This window comes from Bos indicus x Bos taurus, chromosome 7, assembly GCF_003369695.1.
Source record: "Bos indicus x Bos taurus breed Angus x Brahman F1 hybrid chromosome 7, Bos_hybrid_MaternalHap_v2.0, whole genome shotgun sequence".
NCBI classification, from domain to species: domain Eukaryota; kingdom Metazoa; phylum Chordata; class Mammalia; order Artiodactyla; family Bovidae; genus Bos; species Bos indicus x Bos taurus.
This window is the reverse complement of record NC_040082.1, coordinates 80,877,850-80,905,378: the sequence shown is the minus strand read 5'-3', so window position 1 is coordinate 80,905,378 and position 27,529 is coordinate 80,877,850. Positions and strand designations below refer to the sequence as shown.

The 27,529-nt window shown below is 39.3% G+C and overlaps 1 long non-coding RNA gene across 1 annotated transcript in view; it reads left to right on the top strand.

Annotated features, from left to right (window-relative positions):
* Positions 1 to 530: 530 nt before the first annotated feature.
* Positions 531 to 27,529, top strand: part of LOC113895601 — a 141,701-nt gene continuing 114,702 nt past the window's right edge. Inside the window, exon 1 of the long non-coding RNA XR_003511886.1 lies at positions 531 to 954. This is a non-coding gene — a long non-coding RNA (uncharacterized LOC113895601). The remainder of the gene's footprint in view (positions 955 to 27,529) is intronic.

Sequence of the window (27,529 nt, the reverse complement as noted above, 5' to 3'; positions counted from 1 at the left end):
ACATCTTTCATCAAATTAAAGATATGAAGGAAATGAGATTGACAAACACAGCTGGGCATTTGTTAAATATAATCCTTCATTGACTGTGAACCTTAAACAGTTACAAAGAAGATTTGACTTTCTCCAATCTAGTTAAAGTATAGGGGTTTTAAATTTTTTAAAATGACCTTATGGAGAAAGGAAAAATCAAAAGCATAACCCTAAATATGTACCTGTAATAATTAAAAGCAAAACATATAGCTAGTTAATATAATCATCTATATCTAAATGCTTGGCTTTTTATTTAAGAAACAGTATAATCATGTGATATGCTTATTTAAACGTATGTCATCCATATTACCTATCACAGCTTTTTTTTGTTTCATAATTTTAGTCTAGCCCAAATGATTAATATCACAATCCTAGCTTAGCACATATTCATAAATGATATATACAAACCAAGATTCCTGATACAACAATATGAACATAAAACAAATTTTCCCACATTGGGAAAGGTCAAAAACAAACTCTTTTATTTTAACATAGAGGAGCATTTTCCAAACTGTGTTACTGTTAATAGTTCTGGAAGTAAGTTCTGTGTTAAAAAAGGCACCATGAGAAATACTATAAAATGCATTTGACCCTAAAACAATACAGTTTGAAATGTGAGCGTCTACTTATATATGAATTTTTTTTCAATGAATATATTGGGACTTTTTTTGATATTTGTGACATTTTGAAAAAGGTTGATGATATACCATGTAGGCATAGAAATATCAGAAAAATTAAAATGTATGTCCTGAATGCATAAAACAGATGTGGGTACTAGTTTATCCTTACATAGGCATAAAGTCAGTGATATCTAATATAAAACTTAATTTCTCTTTTATAGTGTTGCTTTCAAAGAATTACAGTACTGTGCAGTATACTTCTCTCTCGGAATAGGAGAAACCACTTTATTAGCCCATCATGACAGTAAGTATTTTTTTTTTAATTTTTGGTTGGAGGATAATTGTATTACAATGCTATGCTGGTTTCTGTGGTATATCGCCATGAATCAGCCATAAGTATACATACACCCCTCCCCTCCCTCCCGCACACCCCCTCCCCATCCTAGCCCTCTAGGTGGTCACAGAGCAGGTGCTGAGCTCGCTGTGTTATACAGCAGCTTCCCACTAGCTTTCTGTTTTATGCATGGTAATGTATATATGTCAATGCTACTCTCTCAATTCGTCCCACCCCCTCCTTCATCCGTGATGTCGACAAGTCTGCTCTATACATCTGTGTCTCTGTTACAGGTAAGTGGTTTTTAAAAGTTTAACAATGTTACCAAGACTATAATAAGAATATTACTGCAATACTGTATGCCATAACGGTTGTATAACAAGTCATTTAGCAGTGAATAGGCTAGGCTACCGTGAAACAATCTGTTGATTACACTGCATATCATAAACAATCGCGGCTGCTTGTTCATTATCATTGTGTGGGTTGTTTTACCTGTAAATAAACAGGAATTTCTTTTTCACATTATCTTTTCATTTTTGATAACTAGTGTTAGTAATATATATAATATCTACAATATTTTGTATCATGTAAGACAATATTGATAATAGGTTCTGACAGACTGTTCATCTTGGAAACTGACCGTGTAAAGGTATGGTATCGATAACTATAGTAGAGTTCTGTACATATATATTCTCTTTCTTATGATCTTAATAATACTTTCTCATCTCTATGGTGATCTCATCTCATCACCTTATTGTAAGATTATGGCATATAATACACATAACATACAGAATATGTGTTAATAGACTGTCTGTGCTGTCAGTGAGGCTGCTGGTCAACAGAGGCTATTAGTAGTTAAGTTTCCGGGGAGCCAATAAAGTTAATTATATGTGAATTTTCCAGTATGTGGAGGGTTGGCATCTCCAACACCTGCACTGTTAAAGGGTCAACTGTATAATTCAGTGGAAATCACATTGTGATGATATCAAAACAAATAAATAAACTGGATGGAATTTACTCTTTTTTTTTTTTTTTGGTAGCTGAAGCAGGTCTACTCAAAACTGCCTTAAATATTTTAGAAATTTTAACAGAGTCTTATTGCCACACACTTGGTCTGACCTATTTCCCAGGCAGTATTTCACTTTGAGAATCTTCTTAGAATGGAGTAAACATTAGAATAGTTTAATTTTTCATCTAAGAAGTTCTTAGTCACTTTATAGTCCTTTTAAATGTTTCTTAAAATTTGGATACTTCTTTCTTTTCAGTTAAAGAAATCTTTTAAATCTTTTCATTTAAAAGAAGCCAATTGCCATTTTCAACACTGTATCTGAAAATCATCTTACCAAGATCTCAGAGCATATAAAGTATATTTTCTTTCTTCAACATTTCTTCAGGCAGTTGCTTTATACCTGTTCTACTACTGTACAACATGGGGTACCATTTTCCAACTTTCATAAAAATTTTCTCACCGTTTTTCTCAGACTTTGCTAGCACTTTTCTTGCCATTTGTATAGCCTTCACTAACAATTTCCTTACTGTTCTTTCTGCCTCTGCTCACAGTCTGCACTCTGACTACAGAGAGTTACCACTGGGTCTCTTGAGTATGATGGTATTCTGAACAGAATTCCAGCTTTTCATCTTGCCCGGCTATCTGTGGCTGATACAGTTACTTGCACTTTCTTACTTTCTCATATAGCCTTAGAATGAATCCCAGGTGTGTGTGTGTGTTTTAATATATATATTGATCACATAATTTATTTTATCAACCAGGGTGTCTTTGAAATCAGACGCTATAAATAATTATTCTTAGATAACAGGCAAAGAGTGAGACTCTTGTAGGCAGAACAACATGTATACTTGCCACACTTTTAGTTAACTTGAGTGTCTCTCTCCTATGCAAACATTATAAATAGCTAGAAAAAATTATAAATACAATAGTACATTTTTCTCCTTGAGGAAACAGAGATTCTTAATACTCATATGCACATACTTTGTTAATAGAATTAGTTAAATTTCAAAAAATAATCTTAGCTCTGATTCTTTAATATCTGGTTGATGATCTGGTTAGGGTTTCCCGTACATTTCAGGAAACCTTGTAGTATCTTGGGCCCCAAATTTTTTTCAAGAGTTTTGGCTTTTAAGTATTTAAGCAAATCAGATTTTCACCTTTTTATGCATTATGTTTAATTATGAAGAAATTCAGAGATGATAATAAAGTATTTATGAAGAAATTAGGCTCAGTAGATGTTAGTAATAAGATAATGAATCATTTAATAAATATACTCAAGAAAATTAATTTTATCAATTTATCAACCTGGCTGACTTCCTACCAGAACTCTGAAAATATAAGAGTAGAAATTATACCATGCTGAAATAAAGGCATAATTCAATCCAAGCTTTTCTCCTGGGTTCAGATGCCCAAGTAGAATATGAGAATTTCCTCTGTTTAGGCTGAATAAGCCAACAGGGTGGATTCTGTTTTCCCAGGCCCCAGTGTACATTCCTGAGAGGAATGTTCATTTATCAGAAACTCTAGAAGCTAAGATAGTTACCTACAGACTTACAACTTAGTGGAAATATTCCTAAAATTGCTAAAGGCATGATTTATATGAAGTTAGTCCATGCTTCAGTGCTTTGTCCTATCCCATTTGATTACAGTAGGATCCATATTTAACTCTGGTGCTAGGAAAACTGTTGTATGATTTACAAAATACTAGTATCTCCTGGCTTGGGTAAATAAATGTACCGGTTGTTCTCCTTGCTACTGGAAGCAATGTTGCCTAATGAAGAAAAATATTCTATTTTAAGAGACTAATTCTCCTACTAAGACATGACCTGGACACTGAAAAAAGTTGAGTGTGGACCAACTTAACTTTACATTCAGATTACATTACGAGATATGGAGTTACTCTTTCAGCATGGCTGAGAATTAAGTACTTGGTGGTCAAACCTATTCTGTCTATAAAAGCTTGATTTACATCAAGAACCCTTTGAATGTAATCATTTGGTATTTCTTTGAGGTTCTTAGCCACATAAAATGTGTGGTCAACACGCAGCCACTGGGAAATGGCATTGGAAGAACTGTGACATGAAAGCATCAATCACTTAACTCCGTGGTGGAACATTTATTCCAGTGACCAGGCTGTGTATAAAATATTAATTCTGAATTAAATCAAGGGCCATGGGAGACTCAGAGAGTGAAGTGATAGCAGATGAGGTGAAGTAATAGTGAAATGATGGCCACCATTTTAAAAAATGTATTTATTTTTTAATTGAAGGGTTATTGCTTTATAGAATTTTGTTGTTTTCTGTCAAACCTCAACATGAATCAGCCATAGGTATATATGTGGCAACCATTTTTAAGAGCCATTTTCTCCTCTAAAATAATGATACTAGACTAAGTGATCTCAGTGTTGGCTTCTGTATCTACATTTCCACATTGGCACATAGGTTAGCACTCTTTCCAAAAATATAGAATTAAAATCAAACTGTTTCATATAGTCTTTATTTCTGCAAAGTGTAAATTGGCATTTTTAATGCTTCCTCCCTAGAAATATATAAAAGCAGTGTGTACATGTGAATATGCTTAGATGTTAAGAAAGGCAGTTCTTTGCCATATTATTTCTTCTCCTCTGGAACCTCTCTTTTCTTCAGTTAACAGTGCAGAATTGATGTGGGAGAGGCTCTGGCTCTGGGGCATATCTGTCACATAATTTAGGTGAAGTGGACGTGATAGACAGATGGGTGGATGTGTGCCCACCTGATTTCTCTCTGGGGGGCAGCGTGGGAGCCCTTTCATTGGAGACATTTCATTTTCTTGGTTTATTTGGGAGTCAGTCTTGGCTTATATGGATTCCCTGCTAAGGTGGAGCTCTGTCCCTTGGGTTTACTCTGTACGAGTTACAGCACTTGAGGCTCAATGCTTTGCTGTGAATGTGACTATAGAGGTAATCTCCATGGCCTCTGAAGTCTTCAGAGGGTGTGACAACCGTTCCAACTTCAACTCAGTTGTTCACATACAAATGAAAGGGCTTTATGCTGTAGGATGAATATTTTTTTTAGAGACAGATTATTGTATATAAACCATGGAAATTGCTGTGGGTACAAAAGCTCAGAATCAAAGGGAAATCAGAGCTGCTGCTGCTAAGTCACTTCAGTCGTGTCCCACTCTGTGTGACCCCATAGACGGCAGCCCACCAGGCTCCCCCGTCCCTGGGATTCTCCAGGCAAGAACACTGGAGTGGGTTGCCATTTCCTTCTCCAAAGCATGAAAGCGAAAAGTGAAAGTGAAGTCGCTCAGTCTTGTCTGACCCTCGGCGACCCCATGGACTGCAGCCTTCCAGGCTCCTCCGTCTACAGGATTTTCCAGGCAAGAGTACTGGAGTGGGGTGCCGTCAAAGGGAAATCAGAGCAGGCTCCGTAATACTCCCTAAGATGCTCTGAATCCAGCTGCGTATATAACGTCCCCCCACCCCCTCCACACACACTTTATATGCATCTTTATGCCTGGAATAATCATACAGTCTAACAGAGGTTCTAAGACCCACACTACAGAGTAAGGAGTAGTGAGCTGTGTGTCAGGTCCAGGGCTCACTGACTGAAAAGAACAGATTTTTTCATTACAACACACACTCTGTCAGGACATCGTGAAAAGGGAGTTGTGAAGTCATCTAAAAAATTGTTTAACATGAATCCCCCCTTCACTTTGAAGTAAAGGAAAATGAAAGCTTTGCCCAGAGCCTAATAGAGCAAACTCTAGACCCAGAAATCTAACCCTCAGTTTAGTATCCTTTTACTTAGCCTTAGATTAATGCAAAATTTTAGACTAAATTATTTTTTTGCACAACAATTATGTTCTAAGCTGTTGTGTCCTCTGCAGTTTTCTTTACATATAGCAGTTCTGTTCCAAGATTAATAGGAAATACAACAAAATGCAATTAAAATTAATAGTACAACAAAATGCAATTAAAATTATTGTCACTCTCTGGGTGTGCAATCGAAAACCCACCCTACATTACACATGCATCATTGATGATTTTATTCTTGGGAAAATGTGGGGAACATTTACATTGCAGAATATCAAGCTTAGAAAAGGGCTCCCAGAAGCCTGATGTTAAAGCCTCCTCCTGTAGATGAGGAAGAAAAGCCCAGGGAAGGTAATCTCGTGGCTCAGGTCACCTGGTGAGTTGCATTCAGTCTGCCCTTTGATCTGCCCAGTCACCCTAGTGCTTGTGTCATCACATGATCTGCCTTATCTGTAACTAAATTGACTTGTTTTATCTCTGCAGAGCTGATGCTAAACATATACGCATGCACGCACACACACATATACAAAGACTTAGATGGGAATAAAAAAAAGACACACCATAGGGAAATAACAGACTTGCAGACATGGTTGATGTGCCAGCTATAAATCTCAGTACAATATGATTTCTTGTTTCTCTTAGTGGAGAATTCTACCCAGGAAAAGCCTTATATTAGAGATGTTCGTTGAACTTGCTTCTGGTTTTTTGACTTCTCTTTTCAGTATCCAAGAAACAGCTACCAGGATTAATAACTGGATCTCGTGCTTTCTTCTTTTTTTTTTTTTTTTCCTGTTTCCACCAGCTGTGGTTAAGGCATTTTCTTTTCATGTTCTTTTAAAAATTCTCTGGTGTTGTCAAGCAGTCTTAAAACATTATTTGAAGAAGGAAACCGAACCTAAACCTTTCACCAAGCCCTCATGATTATATTACTCTTTATTTTCCAGATATCATCTGTTTTTCCATCTGCAGATGTCACACACACTAAATCTTAAAATGTGCTGTCTTTGCGAAGATGTGACATCTTTTTTTATTGGTACAGTATTAGCTTCTTTAAGTGGAAAGGAATTACAACTTCTCTGCCTTATCTAGACAAGAAAGTCTTCATAAACTTTATTATACATGATATTTAATTATTACCATGAATAATGAGCTACAGACTCCATTCATTTATGATTAAGTCTTCTCTACATCAGCACATTTATTTCCCTTATGGGTGGGCATTGTAAAAGGAAAACTAAACCCCCAATGTCTTTGTTTAATGAATTTTTTATTTTAAAAAAAATCTACGCCTTAGAATATGGGCACTCAGCGTGTTCTCATCTCTAGTCACACCCTCATCCCGAAAGTCTTCTGAACCCTTGTCTGACCTGGATACTGCAAACTCTGGCCCTTGCCTCCAGATTTCCCTTGCTCTCGCCTGTCATTTTCCCCAGATGCTTATTATCTGCAATATGAAATGCTGGTGCTGATAGATATTGGCAGAACCTGGTTAAAATTCGTTTCACATAGCTTGCTCTTACTTCAAAGGTACAAAGGTTTTTTGGTGGGTTCCCCCCCCCCTTTTTTTTTAATCCTAAGAACAGAAAACCAAGTTATCTTTGTGGTGTTAAGCATGAAACTGGGTCTTTGTTTGAAAAGCAGCATCTGATGTTTTCCTCTCTTTTCAACTCAGACAACTGGGCACTTCTGTATTACGCAGCCCCAGTCTCTCTGCTTTGGGATTTTGTCATGTCAGGAGCTGCTGACAGCTGACAAACTGCTGTGTGAAGGGCAATGCTTCCCCTCACAAAATTCCTGACCCTGCAATCAGGAGAGAGAAGACCTCTGTCTCAAACAGGGAGAGGATATTTGCTGAGATTCTCTGCTTTTTTCAGGTAACCCAAATCTACTTCCGGGTACAGTGGTGCTCTCCATCCCCAAGCTGGGCATCCTCTGGAACTCACCCCCCACACACCCTTCCCAACCTTCTGCTCCTCTACAGCTGCTTATGTGCTTCAAATCATTAACTGCCGACACTGTCCCAAGTCCCAACAAATGGCCAGTCAGTTCTGTATCCCAGGAGTTCAGCCTATAAATAATAATTGAAAATGTGATATTTGATTAAAACATTAAACCACAAGTGTAACAGCCAAAGCATTTTAAGTAATCAGTGTCTTTTGTACTGATTGATTGACGTGCATGAGTTTCAAGTAAGCAAGCAGAAGAAAGACAATACAGTCAATCACTGTTTAGGGTGGGATGCTCAGGGCACAGTTTTGCTTCCTGCCTTTTGTCTGTGCGCTGCATTAATGTGGGTCAGTGGCTGCAACACCTCTGAAGTCTAACACACAAAGTGTTGACTTGCTTATCACCATCTGTCATTTAAAGGGATCATATATGAACTCTGCTGCTGCCAACCTCATAAAAGACTTAATTTTTATACTTAGATTCCAGAGAGGCTATGGAGGGAGACATTCCTGTGGAATTTTTGCTTGAGTCATTCTTTCCCTTTCTTACAAGGAAAAGATTCTGTTCTGCCTAGGTGTTCTGGCACTTTGAACATAATGGCCAACCCATCCTTTAGTAGAGCCAGGACTTGGTGTTCTTAAAGACAGCACAATTCAATGTTGATCACTTTCCTTACATTTGATTCTATGCAGCACCGCCTGTGAAATCCTTGAAGCTACATAAACAAACAGAATAAATATCAAGATGCACTTAACATGCTTACAGAATTATAGGGTTTTGAGAGATGGCATGGGATCTTGCTAGATGCCATAAAAACACCCCAGCTGTTTCCCAGTGTGCAGGAAATGTATTGGTTTTACATTTTATAATTTCAAACCCTGTTGTCAACAGGCAACTTATGTTACTTTATATTCCACTCATCACAGCCCACCATAATTCCTCGTGGCAGAGCAAAGTAAAATATATTCCTCCGTGCTGACACTGCTTATTGTTTTTTGTCTCCTATAAATGATTTGTGGCCCTGCTTTGAATTTTGGTAAGAAAGTGCATTTTCAGAAGCTCTTATAAGAAACAGCGCATTCCCCAGCCCAGGAGATTCAGTCTCTTAGGAAACAGGAAAAGGCCATTTGGCTCTTTCTCACAAGCCATTTATGTTTTCTCCCATTTCTTTCTGCCAGTGTCCTTCAAGCCTCTCTTTTCAGAGAAATTCATCAAGCAGCTGTTGAATCTATTAATCCCTGCTTTAGTGCCCATCAGGCTACATCCTCCTCAGGTAATCGTTGGAAGCCCTCTACAGCATCCTCTTAAGGTCCAGGTCAGACTGTCTCTTCCTTTCCATTTTACTGTTGATTCAAAGACTATCAAGTGATCATTGTCAAGAACAGGAGAGGAGTCGACACCACTGTCCAAGGACCTTAAAAGATTAGGAGTTCTGCCTAAGGTCTTATACCTCATTGGTTTCGAACATCTCACCCAAACATTAACCATCCAAGTCATAAAAGAGGCCAGATTTTAAAAAAAGATTTTTGCATCCCACACTGATATTATATCTTCATGGAACTTTTCTTTGGAGTCCTCAAGTCATAACCAGTGTTGGCAGGACTGTCTTCCTAGGCCCTCCAGGTTTGTGTGGAAGGAGGGAACTGATGATGTTACTGTGAAATGTGGCTCCCATGGAGGAAGGTGGAGGTTCTGTCTGTTTTGGGGGTGCTGCTCTGAGAGTCTCCAGGATTTCCCTGTGAAGAGGACAACCTGCTTTCTCAAAACAGGTCAAAGTCAAGTCAGCTTTGAGGAAGGCTGTCTTACTGCTATTTACAGCAGCCATGCTTATCAAAAGAAATAAGACCTCATGGCAGAGAGGTAATAATACAACCACCTTATGTTAGTAATGAAATTATAAATCACAATTAAAGTTTCTATCTGAAAGCATTAAGTTTCCCTGAAACACTTTTCTGGTTGGAATTACATTTATGAGAGTTTAAGTAAACAAAGTAAATAACACACATTGTTTAAGGCTTTTTGCCAGTTTAATCCTCCATCCAATAGGACCCTGTGATGTGGTCCTATCATTTGCCCATTTTACAGATAAGCAGGAAAAATCCAGAGAGGGTAAGTAACTTGCTGGAGGTTACCCAGCTAATAGTCGTGGAGCTAGAATTTAAACACATGCACTGGACCCAGGAACTACATTGCAACCTTTACACACACTGCCTCCCAAATTATTACTGCGGTATTTCCTGTGTACTTTGCAAATCACTTGTATGTTACTTATTTCCTGAAATTTCCTTTTAAATATCCCCCTATGTTTTCAGATCTTAACTTTTGATAATGAACACATAAATGAAATTTTAAACAAAGCAGACAACAGACAATCTTCCTTTCTGAAGTTAAGGGATGCTTACATTTAGAAATACAAACAAAACTTACCATTCCTTCTTAATATGTATCAAGCCACCCAGGATTTTTCTCGCAGCACCAGGGAAAGTGAGGCAGCAGGAACGTCAGAGAAGCCACAAAGAAGCTGTAAAATTAAGCCACAGCTCCCATTCCTTACAAGATCACAAAATACTACATCAGCATTGCCTTTTAAAAATCTGTCTTATAAATATTTAGGCTGTGTTATTTTCCCTGTTCTAAACATAAGGAAAATGTATTTTACTTTTACACATCAGTAAATTATGAAACCCAGTTTCAAACCCACGTCCCTCTGCTTGTAAAGCTGGTATGCTCATCCCCCTTACCCCTCCCCTGCCCCCACCAGCTGCCCAACTCTGTTGCTTCATAGAGCCAGCACTTACAAAGGACCACTGGACTCCTCCATCCCATAATCCCCAGGTTCACCTTGCAGAAGGGTTGCAAACTTGAGAATCTGGTTAAAAATGCAGTAAAGAAATGGCATGCTATACATGACAGGCTTAAATCTCCAGGGCAGGGAATTATTTAGTTGCCTTCTCCAGGGAACATGTTCAAATTTATTTCATTAATCTGCAGTAAGCAACTCGTATTTTCACACAAGCTCATTTCCATTCATTCAGCTGTATTGAAGCCGGTTTCCGTGGTTGGCTTCTTCATTGTTCAGGAGAGATTTCATCAACTAATTGAAAAGAACACGGCTCTGTCCTCAGCAGAGCTAAATACATACAACAATTTCACCACCAATGCCAGACACATTATCAGTGTCCTGATCTTTGGCCTTTGATACTTTGAAGAGATGTCCCAGGGGAAATCTTTCGCTGGAATGTTAATCTGTTGCTTCTCTGACCTTCTACACATGTACCACATTATTATTACAACCCACATGCTTCTCTTTTCACGCTGTCATTTTGACAATAGAACCATCGGGCAATTCATCTTTAGACTAGATAGCTGGAACAAAGTGCATACCAGTAAGTGAAATCAGATTGGCTAATGGTATTGTTTAAATGCAATAACATTTCTCTTCTGAAATCCACCCAGATTTCAGATGATATGTCATGCCTGTGGGACGCTCGGTAACAGTTAGCTACTGGTGATTCATCAAAGGGTTTCAGTGAGGGGATTTCTTCTTCACTTTTTTCTGAACATGCTTTGGAAGCATAAATTAGTCCCCGAATTGGATCATCGGTGTGGATTTATCACTCCAGTTTCCTGTCTTTACCTTCTTGCTTCTTTCATCTGGCAGATGTTTGTTTCATCTTCAGACTTACTGAAAGCGGTACAGAGATCTGAGAGCATTTAGCAAGACTGAAAAGCCATTTCTTTTAAGACTTTTCTCAAATGTCAAATGTCAGCCCCTCAGAGAGGTCTTCTTTTGACCACCCCACATAAAATAAACCTCACTCCTATTAGTATGTATCCTCTTTATCCTGCTTTATTTTTCCTTGTAGTACCTCTCATCACTGTCACATGATATATTTATTCGTGGGTAGGCCATTTCCTGCCACGAGACACAGGTTCCACGACTGCAGAAAAGGGGTTGGTTTGTTCTCTGCTGGGGCGGGGACATTGCCTGGCTCATAGCAGGAGCTCAGAAAGATGTGTATGTGTTGAGTAACAGAATCTTCCACCCTGGAACATACAGACAGGATGATGCCATAGAGACACACGGAGTGCACATCTCACTGATAACCACTAGGCATTTCTCTGTTACAACCATATAATGAAAGCAGAGAAAAGAATATTAGACACAAATTACTGCTCCTCTTTAGCTCAACCTTATCAATGAAAACATTTGAAAAATACGCTGTAAAAAAAAAAAAAAAGCTCTCGTCTGTTTTATGGATCCTTTTGCTATGCTGACCATCATTTTCAAACATACACAAAGTTAACAAAAGGTTCATTTAAAAATATCATTTATCTTAGATGCCAGGAAGGCCTGAAGCTATTATGAATGGAGCTTTTATCTATATACGTAAGCCAGATAATCATAATAACTGGAGCTTTCTAAGGCTGGAGGGCATTGTGTGTGTGTGTGTGTGTGTGTGCACGCGCACTGTGTGTACATGAAAGCACACACACATCTTCAAGGCCCCCTCTCTGATCACCAGAAGAAGGCCTCTAAAATGGCATTATGTGTTGCTTTTGTTCATCCGCAAACAACTCCATGAAAGCCAACACTGTAAGCCACATTTACCCAGACCCATGGGCGATTATCTGTCTGCCAGGTGCTTTAGGACCCTGAGAGAGTTCATTCTCCTTGCAAAATTAACAAACTCCAAAGTAGCGTTTTTTGCAAAACTGGTAGGGAATGCTTCAGGATGTAGTTAAGTGGGAAGGGAATAACGGATTCATCTTTTCTGGCTCCTCCATAGACCATAGTTATTTTCTTTCCCTACTGAGAAAATGACCAGTCTTCCTCTGTGAATGTGATAACTACTGCGTTGGCATGATAACAATTAAAGAGAGTTGCTATGGAAATCTACAGTGCTATCCTACATGGCAGATAGACTGGACCAGTTAAGGAGTCATGAAAAGGCATGGCTTATGATCATCTGAGTCTAATATTTAAAATAATTTCCATCTTTTTATGTTTAATAAGTCTACTCTTCATCTCCTTTCCCCAGAATACTCCCTACACTCTCCTCAAAATATTTGCTGACCTTTCTAGTCAAGATTAATATCAAATCCTCAGTCTCACTGACTGGAGGCAGGAACAAAGGAAGAGGAAGGAAGAGAGTATCAGGAGAGGTCGGAAGATGTGAATTGCTTTTAAAATGTAATGTTCTGAAATTAAATGCTTGTGGGAGAAAGAGGATGTGGAAACACTATTCGTTGATGATCCGAGCAGCCTTGAACAGTCCTTTAAGTTGATGACAAGGTGTTCTGGATGGTAGTGGAAGGGAAGAAGATCATGAGACTGAATGCAAATGGTACAAGTCCAGGAAGAAAAGGAAGAGGCAGAGGAGTGCAAGAATTCCAGGTCCTTCTTCCACGCCGGGGGGGACTCTCACACACTTCGGTTTTATCACAGTAGAGCCACGTGGCTCACAGGGTCTTCTCTGAATGTCAAATTAACAACATGGCTGCTGTTTTCAAAGAACCTCAGGGGGAGAAAGAATTGAATCCACAGAAGACCAGAACCTCAACCACAGGAACTTTTTTTATTAAGTGGGAGCTTGTTGTGTCCTTTCAAATCTAGCTATAGTATGTAGTTTGCAGGGTTATTGCTTTAATCTTTATTGTTAGCTCCCTCTAAAGAAACTTGTAGAAGTGTAATGACAAATCCCAGAACTGCTTAAACATGCATAGAAAGCTTCTAATTTTTGACTCATCTCAGCGGAGTCTGAGTTGCTCAGATCAACTTTCCATTCAAGGGAGTTAGAAATGAGAAAAGGTTGTGAACTAAACGGAAATTCGTCAACTTTAGCTTACCTGTATGCTTTTAGTTTACATGCCAACCTTTGTTTTACACTCAGCAAATCACATGAGATGACAAGACTTTCCAGGGGGAAATGAAACAGATTCTAAAATTTGGAGTTTTTATAGAAGCATCTGAAAGTGAAAGTGAAAGTTGCTCAGTCGTGTCTGACTCTTTGAGACCCCACAGACTATACAGTCCATGGAATTCTCCAGGCCAGAATACTGGAGTGGGCAGCCATTCCCTTCTCCAGGGGATCTTCCCAACCCAGGGATCGAACCCAGGTCTCCCACATTGCAGGCAGATTCTATACCAGCTGAGCCACAAGGGAAGCCCAAGAATACTGGAGTGGGTAGCCTATCCCTTCTCCAAGGGATCTTCCAGACCCAGGAATTGAACCGGGGTCTCCTGCATTGCAGGCAAATTCTTTACCAACTGAGCTATCAGGATAGCCATCTGAGGAGGCTGCAAAGATAGAAGTGAGATCAAAGTGTAATAAAAAACATAAAGTGCTCAGAATTATTTATTCTGTATATGTTAATTGAACACATGCTATGTGTTAAGCATAGTTCTAGACTCTAATCACAGCTGTGCTAATTGGACACTTGGAGATTATCTGGACACCTGTTTACTCTGTATAGGTTGCTGGGCCCCCATCCAAACCAGGTCTGATCCCCTAACGTGGGGTCTGGATCTTACACTGTATTCATTTTCCATGCTGCTGAAACTCATTACACAAGTCAGTGGCTTATAATACAAGTTTTTCTTATAGTTCCAGAAGTCAGAGGTCTGAAATGAGTTTTATGCCACCGAAGTCTGTGTCCCTTCTGGACAGTCTAAGGAAGAATCTGTTCCTTCTCTTTTCCAGCTTCTATTCTAGAGGCTGCTCACGTCCCTTGGCCTATGGCTTGTGGCTGCATCACTCTGACCTCCGCCTGTGTCATACCATCTTTTTCTCTGATCCTAACACTCCTCCCTCTTCCTTACATGAACCCTTATAATTATACTGCACCTACCCAGATAATAAGAGCTGCGTGCTTAGTAGTTCAGTCGTGTCCAACTCTTTCCAACCCCATGGCGTGCAGCCCACCAGGCTCCTCTGTCCATGGGGATTCTCCAGGCAAGAATACTGGAGTGGGTCACTGTGCTTTCCTCCAGGGGATCTTCCCAACCCAGGAATCAAACCCAGGTGTCCCACATTGCAGGCAGATTCTTTCCCACCTGAGCCACCAGGGAAGCCCAATATAAGGTAATTTCCCCGTTTTAACTTTCTTAATCGTATGTACAAGATATTTTTTGTGTGTATAGTAATGTAATTACAAATTCCAGGGATTAGGATATAGAGATTTTTGGAGAGTCATTATTCTGCTTATGACAGGGCCTGAACACCATGATTTACTCTTGCATTTCTTGTTTGATATTCAGCCTCATCAATCTCTTGATTTTACTGCTGTTTGCTTTTGGAACACTTCAAAGCAGCCCTCAACTCTCCCAATGGTAATTACTTCTTTGTGGAAACCACTCCTTGCAAGGTCACCTAGATTCTCCCCGTGGTGATATTAACCCAGTACACTTCAGGGCTTATCTTTCTCAGGGTCTGTTAAGTGTGACGTATTGATAACCATTCTTGCCTTCTTATAAAGGAGTAAAACAGCAGCTCTCCTTATTTAGTGTTTACTATCCTCCAGGCACTAAGCTAAACTCTATAAACATTATTTCACTTGTTCTTTTCAATAATCCTATGAATTAAATAGTATTTGCCACGCATTATAAATGACAAAGGCAACCTCAGGTACCAGCTGGCACTTTCTAACCTCTGTATCCTGCTTCCACTTTTCTTCCAAGTGGCCTCTGTATCCTGCTTCCACTTTTCTTCCAAGTGGCCTCTGTATCCTGCTTCCACTTTTCTTCCAAGTGGCAGATCTCCACCACTGACTGGCTCCTGAATGTCCTCGTGGTTGCCCCAACATTCCTCTCTAATCCTTGAAATTCTTCCAACCCGTCTTACCAACCAGAAATCTGGCAGCCACCCCACATGTCTCCTTTTGCCCCATATCCAAGAGCCTCCAAGCTCTATTGTTTCCACCTCCCAAACATCCCTTGAACCTTTCTCCTTATCTCCATCTTCATGGTCCTCACCTTAGTTTTGACTCATCTTGGCGCCCACTTTCTTGTGTTGGTTACTAAACAGGCACAGAGCCAGCTGAGTGCTCTGACTTGTTACCCACTCACTCTATTCCCATCTTGTGAATTTACCCTATACCTTGTTTCTAGAATAAACTTGGGGAAAATGTCATTTTTGTCCTATCATTTCTAGACACAAGATTCTCTAATGGCTCTCCTTTACCTTTAGGTCTTGTTTTCTCACATCTCTGTGCCTCTGACCAGCCTCGCCCCTCTGCTTCACAGGCCCTCCTTATTCTTCCCTCCTCCTCTTCTCCCAATAAAATAGCACCAGATTAACAAACCTGAGTATAAGCAAATGAACATTTGGATAATTTTGCATCTTTAATAAATTAAAATAATTTCACAATTTTTTAATAATTGGAAAATCTGGAATATAATGGAGTAGGTTTGACAAGACATGCAAATATTTAAATTGTTTAAGGGAATTTGACTTAGTTTTTCTCTTTATAAAAATCATTTGGTTAATACATAACGAAAGCCTGGAAATGCATATTTAACCTAATATTTCCACTTCTAAGGATATAAATCATTACATTCAAGAATACTACAGTGTTATTCATTAGGAAAAACTTAAGAGTCCTGTCCAACATGAGTGATTTAACAATTGATATGTAGCATTTTTGAATAATATTATAAACTTATTCGAAATCATATTTTTTAAAAAGAGCATAATAAAGTATTCATAATAAAATATTAAATAAAAAAGCATACCTTTTTACCCCATAAATAAAATTTACATTTACACATAGAAAAGAAACTAGGAAATGAGCTAAATAAACCAAATAAGTCAATATTTAATAGAAATTATTTCTGATTGTAGGATTTGTGATGGCTTAAATAATTTTTTTATACTTTAAATTTCTTTTAAGGGTTTAGGGATGGGGGATTAATGACTTGACAGAGCACAAAGGATTTGCATTGCTCAGTGGTAAAGAATCGCTTGCTGATGCAGGAGACATGGGTTTGATCCTGCGTTGGAACAATCCCCTGGAGGGAGAAATGGCAACCCACTCCAGTATTCTTGCCTGGGTAATCCTGTGGACAGAGGAGCCTGGTGGGTATAGTCAATGGCGTTGCAAAAAATCAGATGCAACTGACCAGCTGAGCATTACATGCAAAAATACTCTTTCAGTTCAGTTCAGTCATTCAGTCGTGTCCGACCCTTTGCAACCCCATGGACTACAGCATGCCAAACTTCCCTGCCCATCACCAACTCCCAGAGCTTGCTCAAACTAATGTCCATCGAGTCAACAGTGTCATCCAACCATCTCATCCTCTGTTGTCCCCTTCTCTTCCTGACTTCAATCTTTCCCAGCATTAGGGTCTTTTCCAGTAAGTCAGTTCTTCGCATCAGGTGGCCAAAGTACTAGAGTTTCAGTATCAGCATCAGTTCTTCCAATGAATATTCAGGACTGATTTCCCTTAGGATTGACTGGTTTGGTCTGGTAGTCCAAGAGACTCTCAAGTCTTCTCCAACACCACAGTTCAAAAGCATAAGTTCTTGGGTGCTCAGCTTTCTTTATGATCCAGCTCTCACATCCATACATAACTACTGGAAAAACCATAGCTTTGACTAGATGGACCTTTGGCTGTAATGTCTCTGCTTTTTAATATGCTGTCTAGGTTTGTCACAGCTTTTCTTCCAAGGAGCAAGCGTCTTTTAATTTCACAGCTGCAGTCATCATCTACAGTGATTTTGGAACGCAAGAAAATAAAGTCTCCCACTGTTTCCATTGTTTCACCATCTATTTGTCACGACGTGATGGGACCAGATGCCGTGATCTTAGTTTTTTAAATGTTGAGTTTTAGGCCAGCTGTTTCACTCTCCTCTTTCACTTTCATCAAGAGGATCTTTAGTTCCTCTTTGTTTTCTGCCATAAGGGTGGTGTCATCAGAATATCTAAGGTTATTGATATTTCTCCTGGCAATCTTGATTCCAGCTTGTGCTTCATCCAGTCTGGCATTTTGCGTGAGGTACTCTGTATATAAGTTAAATAAGCAGGTTGACAATATACAGCCTTGACATACTCCTTTCCCAATTTGGAACCAGTCTATTGTTCCATATCCAGTTCTAACTGTTGCTTCTTGACCTGCATACAGATTTCTCAGGAGGGAGGTAAGATGGTTTGGTAATCCCATCTCTTGAAAACTTTTCCACAGTTGGTTGTGATCCATACAAGCTTTAGTGTAGTCAATGAAGCAGAAGTAGATGTTTTTCTGAAATTCTCTTGCTTTTTCTGTGATCCAACCAATGTTGACAATTTCATCTCTGGTTCCTCTGCCTTTTTTAAATCAAGCTTGAACATCTGCACATTTATGGAGGATACATGTCATTATATCTTGTCGAAACCCATAGCATATACAACAAGAGTGAACCCTAACATAAACTGTGGACTTTGGAGTGATTACGATGTGACAACATGTCAGTGTAGATTCATCAGTTGCAACAGATATACCACTAGGTGGAGAATGTTGATAACAAGGAGCTATGCATGTGTGGGAGCAGAGGATATATGGGAAATTTCTGTACCTTACTCTCAATTTATCTGTGACCCTAAAACTTCTCTAAACAATTAGTCTTAAAAAATATTTTTTTTTACTTTTCAGCCATTGAGTGTAGCCTCTGGAGAAAGAAAGACTGGATTCAAGTTTACATCTCAGGACTGTTTCTTTCTGTGCAGCTGTAGGCATATGATTGTATACAACCTCCCTAAAACTCCAATTTACTCATCTGTTACAATTTCTAACAGAATATAGGGTAGAAATTGTAACTTTTAACTTCTATGAAATAAAGCCTGAGCACTTATTCAGTGAATGTTATGGTTTAAGTTATTATTAAATATACAACTACTATCACCAAGTTACAAAATTTTTTTTTTTTTTACAAAATTTTTTTAAACTTTTATTTTGTATTGATGTATAGCCAATTAACAATGTTGTGATAGTTTCAGTTCAGTTCAGTTCAGTTCAGTCGCTGAGTTGTGTCCAACTCTTTGCGACCTCATGAACTGCAGCACGCCAGGCCTCCTGTCCATCACCAGCTCCTGGAGTTCACCCAAACCCATGTCCATCGAGTCGGTGATGCCATCCAACCATCTTGTCCTCTGTCATCCCCTTCTCCTTCTGCCCTCAGTCTTTCCCAGCATCAGGGTTTTTTCCAATGAGTTAGCTCTTCACATCAGGTCACCAAAGTATTGGAGTTTCAGCTTCAACATCAGTCCTTCCAATGAACACCCAGGACTGACCTCATTTAGGATGGACTGGTTGGATCTCCTTACAGTCCAAGGGACTCTCAAGAGTCTTCTCCAATACCACAGTTCAAAAGCATCAATTATTTGGCGCTCAGCTTTCTTTATAGTCCAACTCTCACATCCATACATGACCACTGGAAAAACCATAGCCTTGACTAGATGGACCTTTGTTGGCAAAGTGATATCTCTCCTTTTTAATATGCTGTCTAGGTTGGTCATAACTTTTCTTCCAAGGAATAAGCGTCTTTTAATTTCATGGCTGCAGTCACCATCTTCACTGATTTTGGAGCCCAAAAAATAAAGTCAGCCACTGTTTCCCCATCTATTTGCCATGAAGTGATGGGACTGGATGCCATGATCATCGTTTTCTGAATGTTGAGCTTTAAGCCAACTTTTTCACTCTCCTCTTTCACTTTCATCAAGCAAACAGCAAAGGGACTCAGCCATAGTTATACATGTATCCATTCTCTCCCAAACTCCTCTCCCATCCAGGCTGCCACATCACATTGAGCAGAGTTCCCTGTGCTATACCACAGATCCTTGTTGGTTATCCATTTTAAATACAGCAGTGTGTACAAACACTTTTATTTGTTATAATTAGAAAAAGTTAAAATAGATAATAAAATGCATGAGCTTAAAATCAGGGGAGAAAATGTATTTGTTGACTCTTATTCAACACTGAAAAAGTCAGAAGAAGGTAAGGCAAATAGACAACTATACAGCAATATCCCAGTGATGTGGAGATCATATTTCTGAAGAAAATGGAGTTTTGTCTTCTTTCTAAGGAGCAAAATAGTTATAGCAAATGAGCTATGAGCTCCTATGTTCAGAAATATGGACTTCAAAATACAGAGTAGATGGTACTCCCTGGGGATGCAAAGAGCAAATGTCCCTAGGCAGGCCAGCCTGAATAAAGCATGTCTCAGCACAGCTCTTCAAAAGTCTAGTATTAATGAGCTGTGTTTGTTATCTGTTGCTGCTTAACGAAATTCTCCAAGACTTGGAAGACTAAAACAATATAGATTTATTCTCTCACAATGTCTCTGGGTCAAAATTCAAGCATTCTTATCTGGGTTCTCTAACAAGGCTGTAGTCATCTCAAGGCGTGATTGGATAGGATATGCTCCTAGCTTAACTCATGGTTGCCGGCATGATTCATTTCATTGTGAGTTACTGGACAGAACCTTAGTCCCTTATAAGCTATTAGCCAGAGCTTTCCTTGGATCTTTGCCTCAAGGGCATCTTCATTGAGCATTTCACAATATGGTTCATCAGAGTGAGAAGGTGAGCAAGAAAGAGAGTTTTAGCAAGATGAAAACTTGTGTTTTTGTAATCTGTTCACAGAAATGGCATCCATTACATTTGCTATATTCTGCTCATGAGAAGCAAGTCACTAGATCCAGACCACAACTCAAAAGAAGGATATATATGAGGGCAGGAATATAAGAGGGTGTGCGTGTTGGTGGGGGTGGTGGTCAGTGGAGCCATGCCTGAAGGTACCTACGTCAAGAGCCCCAGTTAATGGTCAGTCACAGCCACTATCTCCATTTGTTGAACACTGCAGTGTTGACAAGCTAAGTATTTAGGTTAATGTCAATTTTTATCTTTCTGATTTTGCCAACATAAAATGAAAGGTTAAACTGAAAAATGACTTTGGATAAGTGCTTATAAACTGTTCACTTACTACTAAAAAAGAGCACTGTATCAAAGCCTCAAAAAAGTAATAGACAAAGCTAATTTTTGTATGTGAGAAATTTTGGCCAGGTGGTACCCAGAGATTCTCAGAAGAAATTAAGGATGATTAAGATACTGACAAGGGTCCTCACAGCTATACCAAAAAATAAACAAATGAAAACTAACTCCCAAAGATTGAAAATTCAGTACTATAAAAACTTATGGTGTCAGTGGAGATTCTGGGTACTGAGAGGGAACCTAGTATTCCAGTCATTCCATGCAAACCCTCATATTCTTCCTAAAGATAGAGCTATGTTGTGGGTATTGTATACCTGGAGAGATAGGTCTGATCCCTAGCTTTACCACTCACAGGCTGTAAGACCACTTGGGAAGTATTTAGCCTCTGTGAATTTTGGTGAGTCCACCTGGAATGATCCTTAGGGGCACAATGAAAAGCATGGTACACATCACCCACTCAGAAAATGATAGATACAGATTAGTATAGACTTTTAGAGCACAGGTTTGTTACCGAGTCCAAGCTCATAGTGCTCTTCTCATGACAGGCCAATGAGAGACAAGGTATTGGGACAAGCAATAACGACTTAATTCAGAAAGCCAGCAGACCAAGAAGACAGGCTAAGAATCATCTTACTTGAATTAGAATTCAGGCTTCTCTTATTCTAAAAAGGAGGGGCTGTGGCTGGTTGTTGTAGACTTGTTGGTGCCAACCAGACCCCAGAGGGGATGCGATGATCCTTTGTTTTTCCAACTGTCTTTGTAGGTCTGGTCATGAGGTTCCTGTATACCTCTAACAAGACAAATGTTATTCTCTGTTCTGCAACTTTTTAATCTCCATATGAATGAAAAGTGTTACACCCTTTAAAGATCAAGCCTGGGAGGCAGAGCCTCGAGGAAGGGCTATTATGTAGAAAGGGCTATTATTTCTGGCTACAGACAGCGCCAGCATGACTAAGCAAGGCAACAGAGCACAAAGGTTAGAGCTAAGGGAACAGAACCAATATGGAGTCAGGTTTGTTCTCTGTTACAGGTTTTGCTGTCAGATAAGTTGATATTCCAGGGGTCAAATTCTACTTTTCCTGTTTATTATATGTGAAATGTTAGGAAAAAAAGAAATGCAATGTGTGTTAGTTTCCATTTTCTTGCTTTAAATGAAGACAGTATCTATTTTAGAAGGTTATTATGACGATAAAATGAATATTGTATAAATGTATATAGCCTTTAGCCCAGTGCCTGACACATGTTAAGTACCAAAAAAGTATGGTTAGCCTTCAAATAACTAAGTGCTACCAAATTAACTTGACGTAGGATTTTCATGATGTTTCTTAATGAATTATAAATAACAGAGAGAGAATTCATAATTGATGATGAATTTGAGGTTAGCCAGACATCAAAAGAAGTTCTGGAGTAAAAGTGAAGAAATAATTCTATATGCTTAGAGAAGTTAATAGTGGAGAACTGGGGGTGCATGGTTCACTAAATGACTTGTTTATTTAATAACATATCTAGTAAGTGGGCCTTTGAAGGTCAATGCTACTTTTAAATGCACACCATTTATGGACTGCCTCCTACAACAAAGATGCTTTAAAGCTGGTTAGATGGCATCTTGTGTCACTCAGAGTTGACCTGAGACATATGGTTGCTCTGGGAAGACTGAAAAATTGGCACCTCTTATACCATACTTAGGGTTTCCCAGTGGCTCAGCGGTTAAGAATCTGCCTGGAATTCAGGAGATGCAGGTTCAATCCCTGGGTCAGGAAGAGCCCCTGGAGGAAGGCATCGCAGCCACTCCAGTATTCTTGTCAGGAGAATTCCATGCACAAGGGAGCCTGCTTGGGGTCTCAAAGAGTCGGACACGACTGAAGCAACTGAGCATGCGCGAATGCACACCATATTTAAGTATTTCTACCTCCTTTTTTTATTGAAGCTGGAAGAAGCTGACCTTTTAAATTAACAACAAATATGTAAAAGAATCGATGCTTTTGAACTGTGGTGTTGGAGAAGGCTCTTGAGAGCCCCTTGGACTGCAAGGAGATCCAACCAGTCCATTCTGAAGGAGATCAGCCCTGGGATTTCTTTGGAAGGACTGATGCTAAAGCTGAAACTCCAGTACTTTGGCCACCTCATGCAAAGAGTTGACTCATTGGAAAAGACTCTGATGCTGGGAGGGATTGGGGGCAGGAGGAGAAGGGGACGACAGAGGATGAGATGGCTGGATGGCATCACCGACTCGATGGACGTGAGTCTGAGTGAACTCCCGAAGTTGGTGATGGACAGGGAGGCCTGGCGTGCTGTGATTCATGGGATCGCAAAGAGTCGGACACGACTGAGTGACTGAGCTGAAATGAACTGATGTAAGAACAGTCACTAACTTCACTGACTGCAGAAAGGTGGACTAAAGCAAAAACAAAATATTTCCCACATTTTTGTAGTTTTCTCAATTTTCTTTTGAAATTTTCTGGATGAGACAGTATCTTGGATGGCACATTAAAGGATTTAACATTCAGATAATTAAGCTAAGTTACTCATTCCTGGTAAACAAAAACAGCATGCATTACTGATTTTTGTATTTAGCCTCATGTGCAATTCACAAAAGTACTCAACATAGTGAGGAGTGAAACCAATTTACATTTTGCTAATTTATTCCAGTGATGTTTCAGTTCTCCTTTTAGACCTGTATCCGAGGTTCATACCCAGCTTGTCTTTCCATTAATTTGGCTCTGAATTCTACTCCAAAATCTATGGGCTGTTGAAACAGGATGAGAAAATGCTCCATGTATGTGACTCTCCTAGGGAAAACAGTTCCGAAGACAGTACTTCATAGGAAATTCTTGCCATTGGATTATCAAAAAGTACTGCTGGTTAATTGGCAGGAAGGCCTTGGAGAGGCAGTGACTTTTATGGTAACCACAGTGATTCAGATTGGTTAGCAGCCCCTCCGCTGATCACTGAGATTGAATCCATTGATTTTGTGGTGTTCTCTTTCTCTGTCCCAAAGCTTTCCCCTAGATCAGCAGAACAGCCTTCTCAAGTAGCAGAACATTCTTCATTCCTCACTTAGGTTGACAATGTTTCTTCAAACCACTCTGCATTGTGGAGGTGGGGAAGGATAAGAATGACAGGCCTGCCATGAATTTCTATGATGAATGATTATCAAGGCAGAATACACTAAGTTTAGAAGGAAAATACATCAATAGATACCTTTTCCTCTTATGCTTTCCCAAATATTTAATTAAAAAATTATAATTTATTCCCCAAGGCTTAAGTCTCTACACTCTGTTCCTCTAAATTAACATGCCCCTTAGTTTCAGTTACTAGTTAATGCATGGGAGAATATTAAGTTCAAAGTAGTTCATACTAACCTGTTGCCAAGAGTAGAATATTTTCTTGAAATTGGAAAGTGGAAAGGAAATAACAAAGATAGCAAAGCTATAAAACATGTTCTCTAGTTCCCTGAACTATTACCAGTCTCCTCTGAGCTGAGGTTAGTCCGGAACAGTATATTGTAGCTCAGAGAGAGTCACTGTTTTTAAAAAAGGTATTACCATGGGTTATACAAAAGAGAGAAGGGGCACTGAAAAGTTCACTTATTTTATCCAATTTTACTCTAATGCATCTTAACAGTGTTTTTTTTTTTCCCCATAGTCCTATCAGACTATGTTTTAATATTTTTTTATTTTTTAAATTGTAGAGTTGATTTACAGTGTTGTGTTAGTTTCTGCTGTACAGCAAAGTGATATAAGAAAGTGCCAGTTGCTCAGGCATATCCGGCTCTTTGCAACCCCATAGACTGTAGCCCTTCAGTCTCCTCTGTGCATGGAATTTTCCAGGCAAGAATACTGGAATCTTCCTAACCCAGGGATCACACCTGGGTTTCCTGCATTACAGGTGGGATCTTAACCATCTGGGCCACCAGGAAACCCGTGTGTATATACACACATATATGTATGTGTATATATATATACACACACATATACACATTTTTTTCCTTGTTCTTTCTTGTGTTCTTTTCCATTATGGTTTATCACAGTATATCGAATATAATTCCCTGTGCTATACGGTAGGACCTTGTTGTTTATCCATTCTCTGTATAATCATTTGCATCTAATAGTCCCAAACTCCCAATCAACCCTCCCCCATTACGCCTTGGTAACCACAACTCTGTTCTCTGGGCCTGTGAATCTGTTTTGTAGATAAGTTTGTTTATCTCATATTTTAGATTCAACATCTAAGTTATTGTCATATGATGTTTGTCTTTATCTGATTTGACTTCACTTAGTATGATAATCTCTAGATCATTCAAAATGGGTATTATTTCGTTCTTTTCTATGGCTGAGTAATATCCCGTTGTGTGTGTATATGTATATTATATACCAAATCTTCTTTATCCGTTCATCTGTCAATAGACATTTAGGTTGTTTCAATCAGACCCCGTTTTAATTTATTTATGAGTCTCTCTGCCCTTCAAAAAGAAATATCTCTAGTAATATCTTGATTTACCTTGACTCCTTCCCTAGCCCTGGTACTCTTTTATTCTGTGACCTGTGTTAGCGAAACAGTTGACAGAGGGAGCATCAAGCCCTCCAATTAACGTTTTTGGGTTATTAAAGCTGTTTTCAGTAGCCTGAGCAGTATTTGATCTGTCTTTGTAAAGTAAGTCCAGCTCTTTTGAGAATTTTTTTTTCATTCTTTTCACTTTTGCAAGGTGTTCTGAATACAAAATATATTATTCTGAATACAAAATATATTATTCTGAATACAAAATAATACAGGATCTGTTTTCCATCCTCTTCTATGTGTAAGAGAAGGGTAATTGTGTACTCAGAAACTCTATTCTAAGAGACAGTCCTGCACCAGACAGAAAATATGAATGTAGCTTTTAGGTCATTTCAAGTGGTTTTATGATTTCTCCACTAGTCTGAACAACCATGGCTTTTTAAATATTAAGCAAAATTCTCTCCTTCCTGTCTTTGCTGGGTGATGCTGCTGTCTCAGTATCTTTGGTGTCTCAGTATCTTTGCAGGGCACCTTCATCCAGCTGTTCCCATCTCATGCACTGCTGCTAAGTCTGTGGGGTTCCTGGTGTCCACCTTCCTCTCGCACAGCCATCACTCCCTCTACCCCATCCTTATCTTCTCCCATCCCCCACTGGTCCAGGCTCCATTCTGGGACGGACTCTAAGTTCCAACCCAAGCTACTCATTGCTCAGTTTTGGGTCAGATCCCCTCCTACTAGTGTCCCAGCTGATGCTTAGGGCTTCCTTGTTCTCTGGCTTTATGAGAAGATGAATCATCCTTTCGCGTAACCAAGCTTGACCCCAAGCCCTCTCCAGTGGACTTAGCTAAGAGAGGTAGTTTAATGATACCTGTTTGGACATGCCTGTTTGACCTAGGGGGTCACAGAACATTGCTCATTTCCTCCTAAATAACTTATGACTCATCTCTTGTTTCTAAACTCCATATTTTAAATGCCTCCACAGGAAGAAGGGTTTCTGTTTTACCATCATCAAATTATTGTGGGAAAATCATTGTCCTTGGAGCCAAATATTATCTGTGGCAGACTGTTTAAAAGACAGCCATAAAAAGAGCTCCCAGCCCACACATACTTCTGAAATCTTACCACTTCCCTATAAAGAGGTGGAGACTAGCTACCTCTCCTTCAAAGTGATCAGGCCATTATTAGCTTATAATGGGATGGATGGAATTAACACTGAGTGATTTCTGAGGTTTGATCAATAAAAGAAAATGACTCATCTGCCTTATTTGCTGGATACTAGCTGTTAACACCTTCATGTGCCACATAAGCAGTTTGACAACCCTGAGGCTTTCATGCTCTTAAGAAGTCTCCCAGCCTGTGCAGAAAGACTCCATATGTGCCCTGAGCATACATGAGAAGTGCCCATCCTCAGCTCTTCCAGCTCTTGCCAAAATTTAATTGGAGTCGTAAGAACAGCAGCCATGCCAGCACTGCCCAGTTGAAGCTTTCTGGTATCTCTTTTATAAGAACAGTAATCTATAGGATCAGGGCCCCACCCTATGATATCACTGGATAGTGCGGTAAGCTGTGGTTGTAGGGGTGGATGGGTGAAAACCCTCTACTTTCTACTAGATTTCACTGGGAACTGAGAACTAAAAAATAGTCTACATATTTAAAAGAAGCAGCGGCAGCAACCCTGACACCACTCCCCATTGCCTTGTTCATTCCTGTTGCTGACTTCTCAGAAGCAAGATATTATGACCAGTCTCACACGAACACAAAAGCACCAAGCATCACTTCATGAAGACGAGGTGTTTTCCTTTCCTTTCCCTAAAAGGTAGTCTAAATGCTTTCAGCTTCTTGAAGAGGCTCACGTTACTCTTTCTCTAAACCAGGTTATTGAAAACACACTCCCTGATAAAGTCCCTTAACATGAGCCCTATGTTGTAGCTGCTCTTCTATTAGAAGTACTCGTGGTGGAGGGAGGCCCACGAACTACCAGGGTTGCCAACAGATTGCTGATTTGATCCATTCATTTCAAAATGAGCTGAGAACCGAAGAGCTTTCAGTTACGATGACACCGTTTGCTTTCACACTAGGAGTTTGAAATGGTTTTATGAAAGAGTATTCCAGTAGAACTCTTTGTCCTCAAACACATTTGTTTACTTGGGGTGGGGGTGGAAGAGAATGCCAGGAGAAAATGACTTTTTAGGTATGGAAGAGGATCTATATGAGCATATAAAAATATGTACCAATGTATAGTTAATACATAGTTGGAAATATTTGCATGACCAGATGTATCTTTCTGGCTTCATTCTTCCTATGCCCTTCATTTAGCATTTGAAAAAAAT